General features: G+C 52.0%; 1 pseudogene; it reads right to left on the reverse strand.

Annotated features, from left to right (window-relative positions):
* Window positions 1-479: 479 nt before the first annotated feature.
* LOC146797999 (18S ribosomal RNA) lies at window positions 480-2232 on the reverse strand (annotated as a pseudogene).
* Between the last annotated feature and the right edge of the window lie 10023 nt (window positions 2233-12255).

Here is a 12255-nt window from a genome sequence, read left to right on the forward strand (position 1 = left end):
TCCGTCGCCGGGCAGCCCGAGCTGTGCCAGCGGGCTGGCGATCAGCCCACCACCACCCTCGCCTGGGTCAGAGACGCCGGAAGGGAAGAGCCTGGCAGCTCCCCATCCCGCACGCCTCCCACCGAGAGGAGCCGGGGTCCCCTCGCAGGCCCTCAGCCCCTTCTCTTCCAGGTCGGCGTGCCGCGCGAGAAGGACCACTCCTCGGTCACCTGGAACCCGGTCGGCTGGGACTCGGGACGCAGGAGGGCCCAGCCAGCGCCAGGGACTTTTCGAGGGAGGGGTGGTACCAGCCAGGGGAGGCACTGCCATTCGGTTTCCCCCCCGCCGCTTGGGGGGGGGGTCGTGCCGGGTGAGCTTGGGTTCCGTCTCGGAGAGGGACAGGGGATGGGGGCCTCCCCCATCCCTCGCGCGTCAGTTGGGCCTTCCCGGGGGAAGGGGCCTGCCGAAGTCCCGGTCCTCACCCGAGCACCCTCCGCTGTTAATGATCCTTCCGCAGGTTCACCTACGGAAACCTTGTTACTACTTTTACTTCCTCTAGATAGTCAAGTTTGATCGTCTTCTCGGCGCTCCGCCAAGGCCGTTGCCGACCCCGGCGGGGCCAATCCGAGGACCTCACTAAACCATCCAATTGGTCGTAGCGACGGGTGGTGTGTACAAAGAGCAGGGACTGAATCAACGCGAGCTTATGACTCGCACTTACTGGGAATTCCTCGTTCATGAGAAATAATTGCAATCCCCAATCCCTATCACGAACGGGGTTCAGCGGGTTACCCGCACCTGTCAGCGAAGGGTAGACACATGCTGATCTGTTCAGTGTAGCACACGTGCAGCCCCGGACATCTAAGGGCATCACAGACCTGTTATTGCTCGATCTCGTGTGGCTGAACGCCACTTGTCCCTCTAAGAAGTTGGACGCAGACAGCTGGGGGTCGCGTAACTAGTTAGCATGGAGGAGTCTCGTTCATTATCGGAATTAACCAGACAAATCGCTCCACCAACTAAGAACGGCCATGCACCACCACCCACAGAATCGAGAAAGAGCTATCAATCTGTCAATCCTTTCTGTGTCCGGGCGGGGTGATGTTTCCCGTGTTTAATCAAATTAAGCCGCAGGCTCCACTCCTGGTGGTGCCCTTCCGTCAATTCCTTTAAGTTTCAGCTTTGCAACCATACTCCCCCCGGAACCCAAAGACTTTGGTTTCCTGGAAGCTGCTCAACGGGTCATGGGAATAACGCTGCCGGATCGCTAGTCGTCATTGTTTATGGTCGGAATTCCGACTGTATCTGATCGTCTTCGAACCTCCGAATTTCGTTCTTGATTAATGAAAACATTCTTGGCAAATGCTTTCGCTTTGGTTCGTCTTGCGCCGGTCCAAGAATTTCACCTTTAGCGGCACAATATGAATACCCCCAGCCGTCCCTCTTAATCATGGCCCCAGTTCCGAAAACCAACAAAATAGAACCGGAGTCATATTCCATTACTCCTAGCTGAAGTATTCAGGCGACCGGCCTGCTTTGAACACTCTAATGTTCACTCAGTTAAGAGCATTAAGGGGGCGCCGAGAGGCAGGGGCTGGGTCAGGTGGTAGCTTGCCTCCCGGCGGACCGCCAGCTCGATCCCAAGATCCAACTACGGGCTTTTTAACTGCAGCAACTTTAATATACTCTATTGGAGCTGTAATTACCGCGGCTGCTGGCACCAGACTTGGAGTGTACTCATTCCAATTAGAGGGCCTCGAAAGAGTCCTGTATTGTTATTTTTCGTCACTACCTCCCCGAGTCGGGAGTGGGTAATTTGCGCGCCTGCTGCCTTCCTTGGATGTGGTAGCCGTTTCTCAGGCTCCCTATGCGGAATCGAACCCTGATTCCCCGTTACCCGTGGTCACCATGGTAGGCGCAGAAAGTACCATCGAAAGTTGATAGGGCAGACATCCGAATGTATAGTCACCGTCACGGGGTCGTGCGATTGGCCCAAGGTTATCTAGAGTCACCAAAGCGGCCGGGCGAGCCCGGATTGGTCTTGTTCTGATAAATGCACGTATCCCAGGAGGTCAGCGGCATGTATTAGCTCTAGAATTATCACAGTTATCCAAGTAACAGATGTAGCGATCAAAGGAACCATAACTGATTTAATGAGCCATTCGCAGTTTCACTGTTCCGGCCGTGTGTACTTACACGTACATGGCTTAATCTTTAAGACAAGCATTTGCTACTGGCAGGATCAACCAGGTAGCCGCACCTGCTGACGGGGTGGGTTCGGGGGGCCGTGTGCCCATCTCCCCGACCGGACACCCTTCTCACACCCCTCCCTCTCAGGAGCCTGCTGGGGGAAGGAGCCCACCCGCCTGGGCGGGAGGGCTCGCTGGAGGGGTGGAGAGGTGTGGTCGCATGGGCACCGGCCCACCCCGGGGCCCTCAGGGGCCCTGGCTGGAGCTCCTGAACCCAGCCAAGCAAGGGGAGGCTCCCTGGGCACAACGCAACCCCGTCCCGGGCCTTTGGCGGGGCAGCAGGCTGGGGGACGGTGCCCAGGGCTGGAGCACACGAGTTGGGGCCTGGCGGGGCCCCTGATCCCAGCTGGGGCACCCGGGCCCAGAGGCGAAGGGGCAGCCTCCCTGGGCTCGCGGGACCTCGTTCGAACACCCTGTCACGCGACAGGACCGAGGACGGAGCTTGGGGTGGGGGGGCCCCTGGACCCAGCCCAGAAGGGGGAGGCCCGCCAGACCCCATCCGGGGCAGCCTGCCACGTGGCAGGCCCAGGGACGGACCCAGGGCTGGGGCGGCATCCTGGCCCGTCCAGCTGCTGGCTGGGGACCGCTAGGTCGAGAGGGGTCCCAGAGTACCCTGTCCCTAGTAATCCAGAGGAAGGCTACCCCCTTTCTGGTAACCTGTGCGCACCGCAAGACGGAGGGGACCCTAGGCGCAGATGCGCCCGACCTCCTGGAGCCCTGGCTTGGATCGGGGAGGTAAATGAGCCCTCATCTGGACTTCCAGGCCGGCCTGGCCATCTGGTTGCCCTTATTGTAAAGCATTGCGTGCGACCAGATGGGCGAGGGGAAAGGTGCGACCCGATGGCCGGGACCGAAAGGACTCCCATCTGCCTGCCCCGAGCTGAGCCTTCCCAGTAGGGATCCCGCCTGCCCTTGCAGGGCTCGGGGGTTGCACATCCTGGGGGCTCAGGGACACCAGCTGGGCCTCAGGCACGGGGAGGACCGCAGGAGCTCCCAGGGCCCGCACGCCCGGGGTAGGACTGCCAGGGACCCATGGAGCCTGTCCCGGGCACTTTGCCACGCTGCGAGCCGGAGGAGGGAGACCCGGATGCCTGGGAGGTGTTGCCCGGGCATAGCCCATCTGGTCCCCGGCAGAGAACCGCCAGCCCGGGAGGCTACCCCTCTTTCTGGGAACCCGTGCGCACCGAGTGACGGAGGGGACCCAGGGCGCAGACCAACCCGGCCTCCTGGAGCCCTGGCTGGGATCGGGGAGGCAAATGAGCCCCCATCTGGACTTCGTGGGCAGCCCGGCCATCTGGTCGCCCCATTGGAAAGCATTGCGTGGGACCAGATAGCCGAGGGGAAAAGTGCGACCAGATGGCCGGGACCGAAAGGACTCCCATCTGCCTGCCCCGAGCCAGGCCGGACCTTCCCGGTAGGGCAATCCACCTGCCCTCGCAGGTCTCGGGGGCTGCACGTCCTGGGGGGCTCGGGGACACCGGCTGGGCCTCAGGCACGGGGAGGACCGCGGGAGCTCCCGGGGCCCGCACGCCCTGGGGAGGACTGCCCGGGAACCATGGAGCCCGTCCCGGGCACTTTGCCACACCGCGGGCCGGAGGAGGGAGCCCCGGACGCCTGGGAGGTGTTGCCCGGGCACAGCCCATCTGGTCCCCGGCAGAGAACCGCCAGCCCGGGAAGTGTGTCCTGGCATACCCTGCCCTTAGTAATCCGGAGGAAGGCTACCCCTCTTTCTGGGAACCCTTGCGCACTGAGTGATGGAGGGAACCCAGGGCGCGGACCAGCCAGGCCTCCTGGAGCCCTGGCTGGGATCGGGGAGGCGAATGAGCCCCCATCGGGACTTCCAGGGCAGCCCGGCCATCTGGTCGCCCCATTGGAAAGCATTGCATGCGACCAGATGGCTGAGGGGAAAGGTGCGACCAGATGGCCGGGACCGAAAGGACTCCCATCTGCCTGCCCCGAGCCGGGCCGAGCCTTCCCGGTAGGGCAACCCACCTGCCCTAGCAAGGCTCGGCGGCTTGGCGTCCCGGGGGCTTGGAGACCCCGGCTGGGCCTCAGGCATGGGGAAGCCTGCAGGAGCTCTCTGGCCCACATGCCCGGGGGGGGACTGCACGGGACCCATGGAGCCCTTCCCGGGCACTCTGCCACGCCGCGGTCTGGAGAAGGGGACCCCAGACGCCTGGGAGGTGTTGCACGGGCATTGCCCATCTGGTCCCCGGCAGAGAACCGCCAGCCCGGGAGGGGTGTTCTGGCATACCCTGCCCTTAGTAATCTGGAGGAAAGCTACCCCTCTTTCTGGTAACCCGTGCACACCCCGAGACTGAGGGGACCCAAGGCATGGACGTGCCCGACCTCCTGGAGCCATGGCTGGGATCGGGGAGGCAAATGAGCCCTCATCGGGACTTCCAGGGAAGCCCGTCCATCTGGTCGCCCCATTGGAAAGCATTGTGCGCTACTATTCCAACACATTCCCTACTGGACTTGCTCTAGATGGAGCTCCAACATATGGAATATACCAACACCTTCCCTACTGGACTTGCTCTAGATGGCGCTCCAACATAAGGAATATACCAACACCTTCCCTACTGGACTCCTGTCGGCCAGGAGCCGTCAGGAGCACCGAAGGAGCTATGGTGCAACAACGACAGGAGAAGCAGCGATGGGAAAACAACAGGACAACCGCAACGTGCAGAGAGAGTAGGGAAACAGCCTGCAAACACATGCATTTTTAAGGAGTGTTTCACTGAAATGTAAAACACGCATTTGTAATGCATAGGCCTCGCATTTGCGAGAGTTTGAGCTATTGGCATTGTAAATGGCTCTGCCTTTTATTTATGTCTTTTGAAAACCTGCAGGCGGTGCATAAACATGCACTTTGTACTTATAGTCGTTGCTAACGAGAAGCAAAGTTGATAGTAACTGCGCCTATTTTACTGACGGCCTTCTCGTAAGCAAGTACTATAAAATAAATAAATATTTTACTGCTCTTAGTACAAAGTGCATGTTTATGCTACGCGTGCAGGTTTTATGTACAGCCTTGCTTACGAGAAGCAAGGCTGATAGTAACTGCGCCTCTTTTACTGACAGCCTTCTTGTAAGCAGGTTTTCTAAACACATCAATAAAAGGCATTGTTATTAATGCCAATAGCTCAAACTTTCGCCAATGGGAGACGTATTGCATTGCAAATGCTTGCTTACAAATGTATATAACACCTACCGTGTAACATCTGAAGTAAAGGGGCCACTAGCCATGGAACGTTACAAATGAAGAGAAGGCCGTACTAAGGAGGGACTAACAAGCCAATTACTGAATTAGAAGCCAGCATTTACGAAGGACAAAGACACAAGCCACGCGGCAAGCTCATTTATTATTATGTGCATGCGTTAACTATATGCACCATCGTATCATATGGTGAGCATATAAACTCTAATCCCTCCTTCTCTACTTGGCCGGAATTGTGTGATCTTGGACAAAACCCTATCCACTTCAGTCACCGTACACTGCTAAATTAGCGGTCTATAGAAATGACAAAGTCCCGGCTATTTAGTGTCATTTAAAGAGCTGGATACCTTCTTTTAACTTGCACAGATGCCCTCCACAGGCTGGTTAAGCACTTGCATTGCCTGCACAGACCCCAGTTCCTGCCTGCACAGACCCTAATCTTCCCTAAACATTAAGAAAGTTCAAGCCACAGAGACTTCTCCTTCCTGTCTCTGGAGAGGCGCTGCAGCGGCTGCGGGTGGAGAACGAAAAGAGGAGAGAGGCAGACACGCGCCAGTCCAGAGAGAAACTTCATAAGCAGAACCAGGAGAAATGGGCAGGGAGAAAAAGGCGAGAGTGAGTGAAAAAGATAACGCTGCGCGAGGGAGAGAAAGAGTGAGAAAGACGAGAAAGAGAAGAGAAAAAAAGAAAAAGGAAAGAACAGATATTCATGCCACACCCCCGGGGCTCCACCCCAGCCAGCATGCCCGGGCGGCGAGTGAGTTTCTGGTGGCATGCATGGCTCTCGCCTCACTCTCCCTCCTTCCCCCTCTTCTCTCGGCTTTCCTCTGGATCTGGTTGGAGGGGGATTCTCAGAGCGCGTCAGTCTCTGTTGCCCGCCTCCTCCGGCTCAGGTTCTTCAGCTGCAGGAGCTCCTCCAAGCCTGCAATTTCCACACCACAGCCATCGGGAACCCTAAACAGGTTGAGGTGTGCAACTTTTATTCCTAGACCGATTTCCACCAGAGTTCTCTGAATGGGAGGCGCCTCTGGGAATGTGAGAAGTGGGAGGCGTCCAAAAACCTGGTGGAAATGAGCGGGTGGTCTGTATGCCCTGTGATGCACCGCTGCCCCTGTGTTCAGAATTAGAGCCGTGCAATGTCACGGAATACGTTTCTCTTCTGACCAGCCGAGCTTGATGTACTGGCCAGGGAAATTCTAGATGAGAAATTCCCTTCTCCGAGACTCCGTTCTATTCACGTGCACTGAGAAATATCGGCGTTACGGTATTGGGTACTTCCAATTCAAATATGTTTCAAATTAGGCAGGCCCTGTGATCAACATACTAAGGAGGGACTAACAAGCCAATTACTGAATTAGTATTTACAAAGGACAAAGGGGTACATGCATCAAGAAATGCTTTTGTGAGACTTTAATTGCGATTCTTAGGGAGTCGCAATTAGGGACTCTCAAAAACCTATGCATGTAGAAATCGCTATTAAAATAGCGAATTTGCGAGTCGCAATTAAGGAATGGCTTCCCATTCATTCCTTTGGGCCTACAGGCCCATAGGCATGAATGAGAATTTGCAGGCGCATTTTGCGCATGCAATTTCAAGGGTGCAAAGGTGTCAAAATGACACCCTGTTGCACCCCTGAAATTGTGATGTGCACCCGTGTTGTGCACACACATTCCTCAAGGGCATGTGTGTGTGTAACCTGAAAACTTGAAAAATGCACTTTAGTGCATCTCTCAAGGTTTTTGCAAAATACAGACCAGAGTAATTTCTCTGTATTTTGCGGCCCCAAATAGCGAATTTGCTATTTCTAAGGGGTACATAAATTGCATTTAAGGAATCGCAAATTACGATTCCTTAAATGCAATCGCAAATTAAGAAATTGCAATAAATTGTGATTTCTTAAATTGCGAGTGTCTAAAACTTTAATGCATTGCAAAAGGCCTTTTTGCTGGCGCAAACGGACGATTTTTTGTGAATCGCACCATTTGCGCTCGCAAAAACTGTTGATGCATGTGCCTGAAAGACACAAGCCAATGAAAAATATGGGCGGATAGTGGACAGGGCTTCTCTTCCATACTCTACTACAGCAAGTCTCTCAGAGCAACGCATGAGCACTAACTCAGGCTCGACCTAAAGACAGCTGCCTTCAGATCAAAGCTGCACCACAAGCACCAGCGATTATTTCCAGCAGCACAACTCTCTAGGCAGTGGGAGAGCTGCTTCCTACCCAGACTGTACCACAGCCACCAAAGGCCATATAGGAAGCCTGCTTTGTGGAAATGTGCCTTTTCAGGGGCACACCGGTGCAGAGTTCACCCTTAAGTTTGTCCACGGGTCCTTAGACTAACAAAGAAGAGATTGGCACTGAAGCTGGAATTTAAAATAACAAGTTTATTAATCACTCGTGAGTGGGACTACATCAATACAACACCCTCAGGCGCTGTAGGAGGTAGTACATGGAATACAGAAACCATGGGCCTCTTATACACAGTTTGTTACAGAGTAAGCATGTAGTTACAAATAGACGGTACAGGCCTACACAGGAATAGATACTGACAAATATGGCAGATGAATATCACTTAGTCAGCAAAGTGGGAGGGGAATCAGAACTGCTTACACCAGTAGGATATGATAGACAGTTACATTATCAAACAGGTGCATTCTAGCAGCTACAGGCCTTTCTGAGCTCATACATTGCTCTGGCTCAGTACAGAAGGAGTTAACTAAGGTTGATGACTCAAGCAGAATAGAAAAGCAGGCAACAGTGAAGACGGCAGAATCACAAGGCTAACAAAATGGATGCTGCAAACAAGATGGCTTCAGCTCATGCTAAGAGCAATTATTTTCGATTTCCACAGACGGCCCTTTAAGCATTAGCTGAAGACATCTTTGTGATTTAGAAGGAGCATGGAAGATATCATGGACATCAATCATCATTAACTCACTAATTTCTTGGTCTGTTACTAGTCGGGCATTTACATTCTTGACATTTTGTTTAGCTGGTATACATAAGGTACAGACTGACTGACTGAGTTATTTATAGAGCGCACTATTGCCAAGACGTCTTGGCGGTAAGTGGGGTGCAAGGACAGCGACCAACAGGTTCAGGGATGGGTAAAGAGCCATGTTTTAATTTCCTTCCTAAACACCGATCTCCTAGGCTGAAGTCTCAACTGTAGGGGCAAGGAGTTCCACAATTTGGCCGCTAAGAAAGAAAAGCATTTACCTCCACACCTTGCTTTTTTTTATCTTTGGAAGGTGTACCAATCCAAGAGAGGAGGATCTTAAAGGACGCGATGGCACATATTGAAGAAACAAGGATTGCATATCTTTAGCCCCACTACCAAAGAGGGCTTTGTGTACCAGGCAGAGTGTCTTAAAATCGACCCGTCATCTCACTGGGAGCCAGTGAAGTTGTTTTATACTAGTGGATGTGGGATGATGTTTGGGTAGTTTGAGCAGAACTCTTGCTGCCGCATTTTGAATTGATTGAAGTTTGGAGAGTTGAGCTGCACCAAAATAAAGAGCATTACAATAATCAATTCTCGATAAGACCATGGCTTCTATCACAGTTTTTCTCAAAGAGAGAGGGATAAACGGAAGAATCTTCCTTAGGCCTTTTAACCTGAAAAAGCAGGCTGAAGAGACTTGATTGATCTGTGGTGCCAAGGTGAGGTCTTTGTCGATCATAAAGCCAAGGTTACTTGCCTTATTAACCGGTCCCGGACAGGTACCGGCTGCAGTTGGCCACCATAATTGGCTCCAAACCGATACTTTCTTTCCAGGCTCCACCACCTTTGTTTTATCTGCGTTCAGTTTTAAGAAATTAGAGTTCATCCAAGACATCAGGGAAGAAAGACAATTGCAGAATTGGGAAGCCGTTACATCCACTGATTGTGCTACAGACACTATAAGCTGTGTGTCATCAGCATATGACACCAGCAAAAAGCCATAGCTTTTTATAATTCGAGCCAGGGGGGCTACGTATATGTTGAACAACGTAGGGGATAAGGCCGAGCCTTGTGGGACTCCACCAGGGAGTGTGACCTCTTCAGACTGATAGCCGTCCCAAAAAATCAGTTGTTACCTGGATGATAGAAAAGAGGTAAGGAGGGCAAGTGCTGTACCACTGATACCAATGTCCTGCAGCCTTCGGACTAGTACCGTGTGGTTCACCGTGTCGAAGGCTGCTGTTAGATCAATGCAGCCCTTCCTCCACCATCTATCACCTTCCGAATTTCCTCTGTTGCCATGATCAAGGCCAACTCAGTAGAATGTAATGATCTAAAACCATGTTGGGTAGAGTCAAGAATATTATTTGTCTCTAAATATGTTGTCAATTCTGAGTTCATGGCCTTCTCCAGGATTTTGGCAGGTAGCAGTAGGCACGATAAAGGACGGTAGTTTTTCTCATCTGAGGGATCCAACTTATTTTTTTTTTATATCAGGACGAATACAGGCTTTTTTCCAGGTGTTAGGCTACGATTTGGTTTAATATTGGGGACAGTGAGACGCTAATCTCTCCTGGAACCAATTGTAGAATATGCGGTGGGCAGGGATCTAGGGGGGACCCTGATTTGGTTTTTAGCAAGAGGTCAGCCACTTACTCCTCTCCCAACAGTGGAAATTGCATTAGGCGGCAATGAGAGACCTTGTCCTCAGGCTTCGCTGGATGGTTACTCCCTACGACCTCAACTGTTTTCAGCAGTTCATTATATACAGACTCGACCTTGCTTCGAAAAAAACCTGCCAGCTTGTCAACAAACCTTTGGTCTGGAGTGAACGTTGTGTCCCGCAGACACTTCATCAGAGCGGAGACAGTTTTAAATAGTTCTTTTGGGGAGTTTGTGGCCTCCTGAATTTTAGTGGTAAAATAAGCTGTTTTGGCCAGGGTTATTGCAATTTTATATTCTTCTAAGGCTACACAGTAATCTTTCCTATGTGACATGCTATATTCAGATCTCCAAATGCGTTCCTTTTGCCTACATTTAATTTAAGCTTGTTTGAGTTCTGCCGAATACCAGGGAGACAAGGCTAACTTTCTTCGAGAGTGCTTCGTCACTTCTGGTGCCACTTTATTCGCAGCTCTGTTGAGCCAGCTGTCGAAAACAGTCACAGCTTGGTTAGGGTCAGTAGGGATTAAAGGCCTTTCACACAGTGCTAATAATAGGTCATTTTTAGGTCTCGGCTGCGAAAGGCTGCGCTTGCGCAGTCTCGCTCCGAGATTTAATGAGTTTGAGTGACTTTGAGAAGAGGGGCTTGCACCCGCCCCTCTTCTCTCCTGTTCTCCATTGGCTGGCCTCTTAAATGCTGGCCAGCCACTGGAGAAGAGGTCCAGTCACTCCGTTGAAGCCCCGTCCTTTTCGGATCGGGGGGCGTGTTTTTTGCGAGAAGTCTCAGGGAGGAGACAACAGCAAAACACGAATCCGAAAAGGACGTGGCGTTTCTCCGAGGCATTTTCTTCTCAGCCTCGGAGAAAGGCAGTGGTGTGATCGTCCGCTCCCCCTGCGTACAGCTGCTGCCCTGGTCTCCTCACCCTGTCCTCTGCGGAGCTTATTGTTTACTTTTTTTCCCTGCAACTAGTTCTAGAGCGTAAGCTAAAGAGTCAGTAGCAGAACTCTGAGAGGAAGTAAACAACTAAATGGTGTCCTGTTTTTATGATGCTTCGCGCGGCGTGTCAAACGTCAGGCTCCGAGTGATTCGTTGACAGGTATTAATAAGCTAATTGGGTTGGATGCGGGTAATCCATTCGCACAGCTGCGACGTGCCAGTCATTCGTGCCGCCATTTTGGAAGAGGGTACTGATTTTGTGGGAGTGGCAAGAAAGCACCCAAAGTAGTGTACATGCCTTCCTAATGCTGCGTCCAACCCTCTGTAGAGCGTGCGTGGATTGTTATCTGTATCAAAAACTTGGTTGAAATGTTTCTACAGATAAGGCTACCGTGTTTCTTGGCACCCTTCATAATAGCAAGGCCGCCAGAGACACGACGAGATATTGTCTTTCGTTTGTTTTGCCCATGCTACCACCAGTGGCATATACTGTCCTTTAAAAGTTGTTTCACGTGATACTTTTAATCGAATAATGTAGTAGCATTTTGGTTTTAATTACTAAGTGAGTGGTCCTTCTTCTCTGCCCACTGCGGCTCACAGTCCCTCGCCTATCGTTACTAAGTTGGTAGTCCTTCCTTGATGGCTCTGAGTCCCGGCATGTAGTGTACCGAAGAGAGCGGAGAATGCACTTTTCAGCCCTGGTCCGGAGAGCTCTCTGGGTTCAGGAGCCGATCTGTAGGTGCATCACCAGCAGGGTGCGTGTGCTTAAATTTTCTATGCTTCTGGCGGTCTGGTTTTCAATTGCCTACACTGTATGACATTTCCACCTTTGCAATTTTTCAGAGTCTGACATTTAAGTACTTTAGAGGTGACACTTGGTGAGTTACATCGCAGTTATGTCGCATGAACAAATTACAGAAAGTAATGTTTTTGTGTAATTAAATGTTCCAGAAATTCAACAGCAGTAACCACTCATCGAGATAGATGTTTTGTATAAGGAAACCTCAACTACATTTTTAGGTCGAGGCTAGGCAGCTATGAACATTGTCCATTTACCGATCTTCTGCGGAGGCCCTGTAGTGCATGGTTGCCCTGTGAATGACATGCCTGCACTGTAGGTATTAACTTCCTGGCAATGGTAAGTGAAGCAGTGTATGATGTCAGGTTGTTCAATGCTTGAAAACATTTAGGCAGGTTTCACATGGGGTGCTACGTAGGAGACTGGCTGAGCTGATGTTGCTGGTGGGTTGTGTATTGATG

The sequence above is a fragment of the Triturus cristatus genome, chromosome 9 (genome assembly GCF_964204655.1).
Source record: "Triturus cristatus chromosome 9, aTriCri1.1, whole genome shotgun sequence".
Lineage (NCBI taxonomy): Eukaryota > Metazoa > Chordata > Amphibia > Caudata > Salamandridae > Triturus > Triturus cristatus.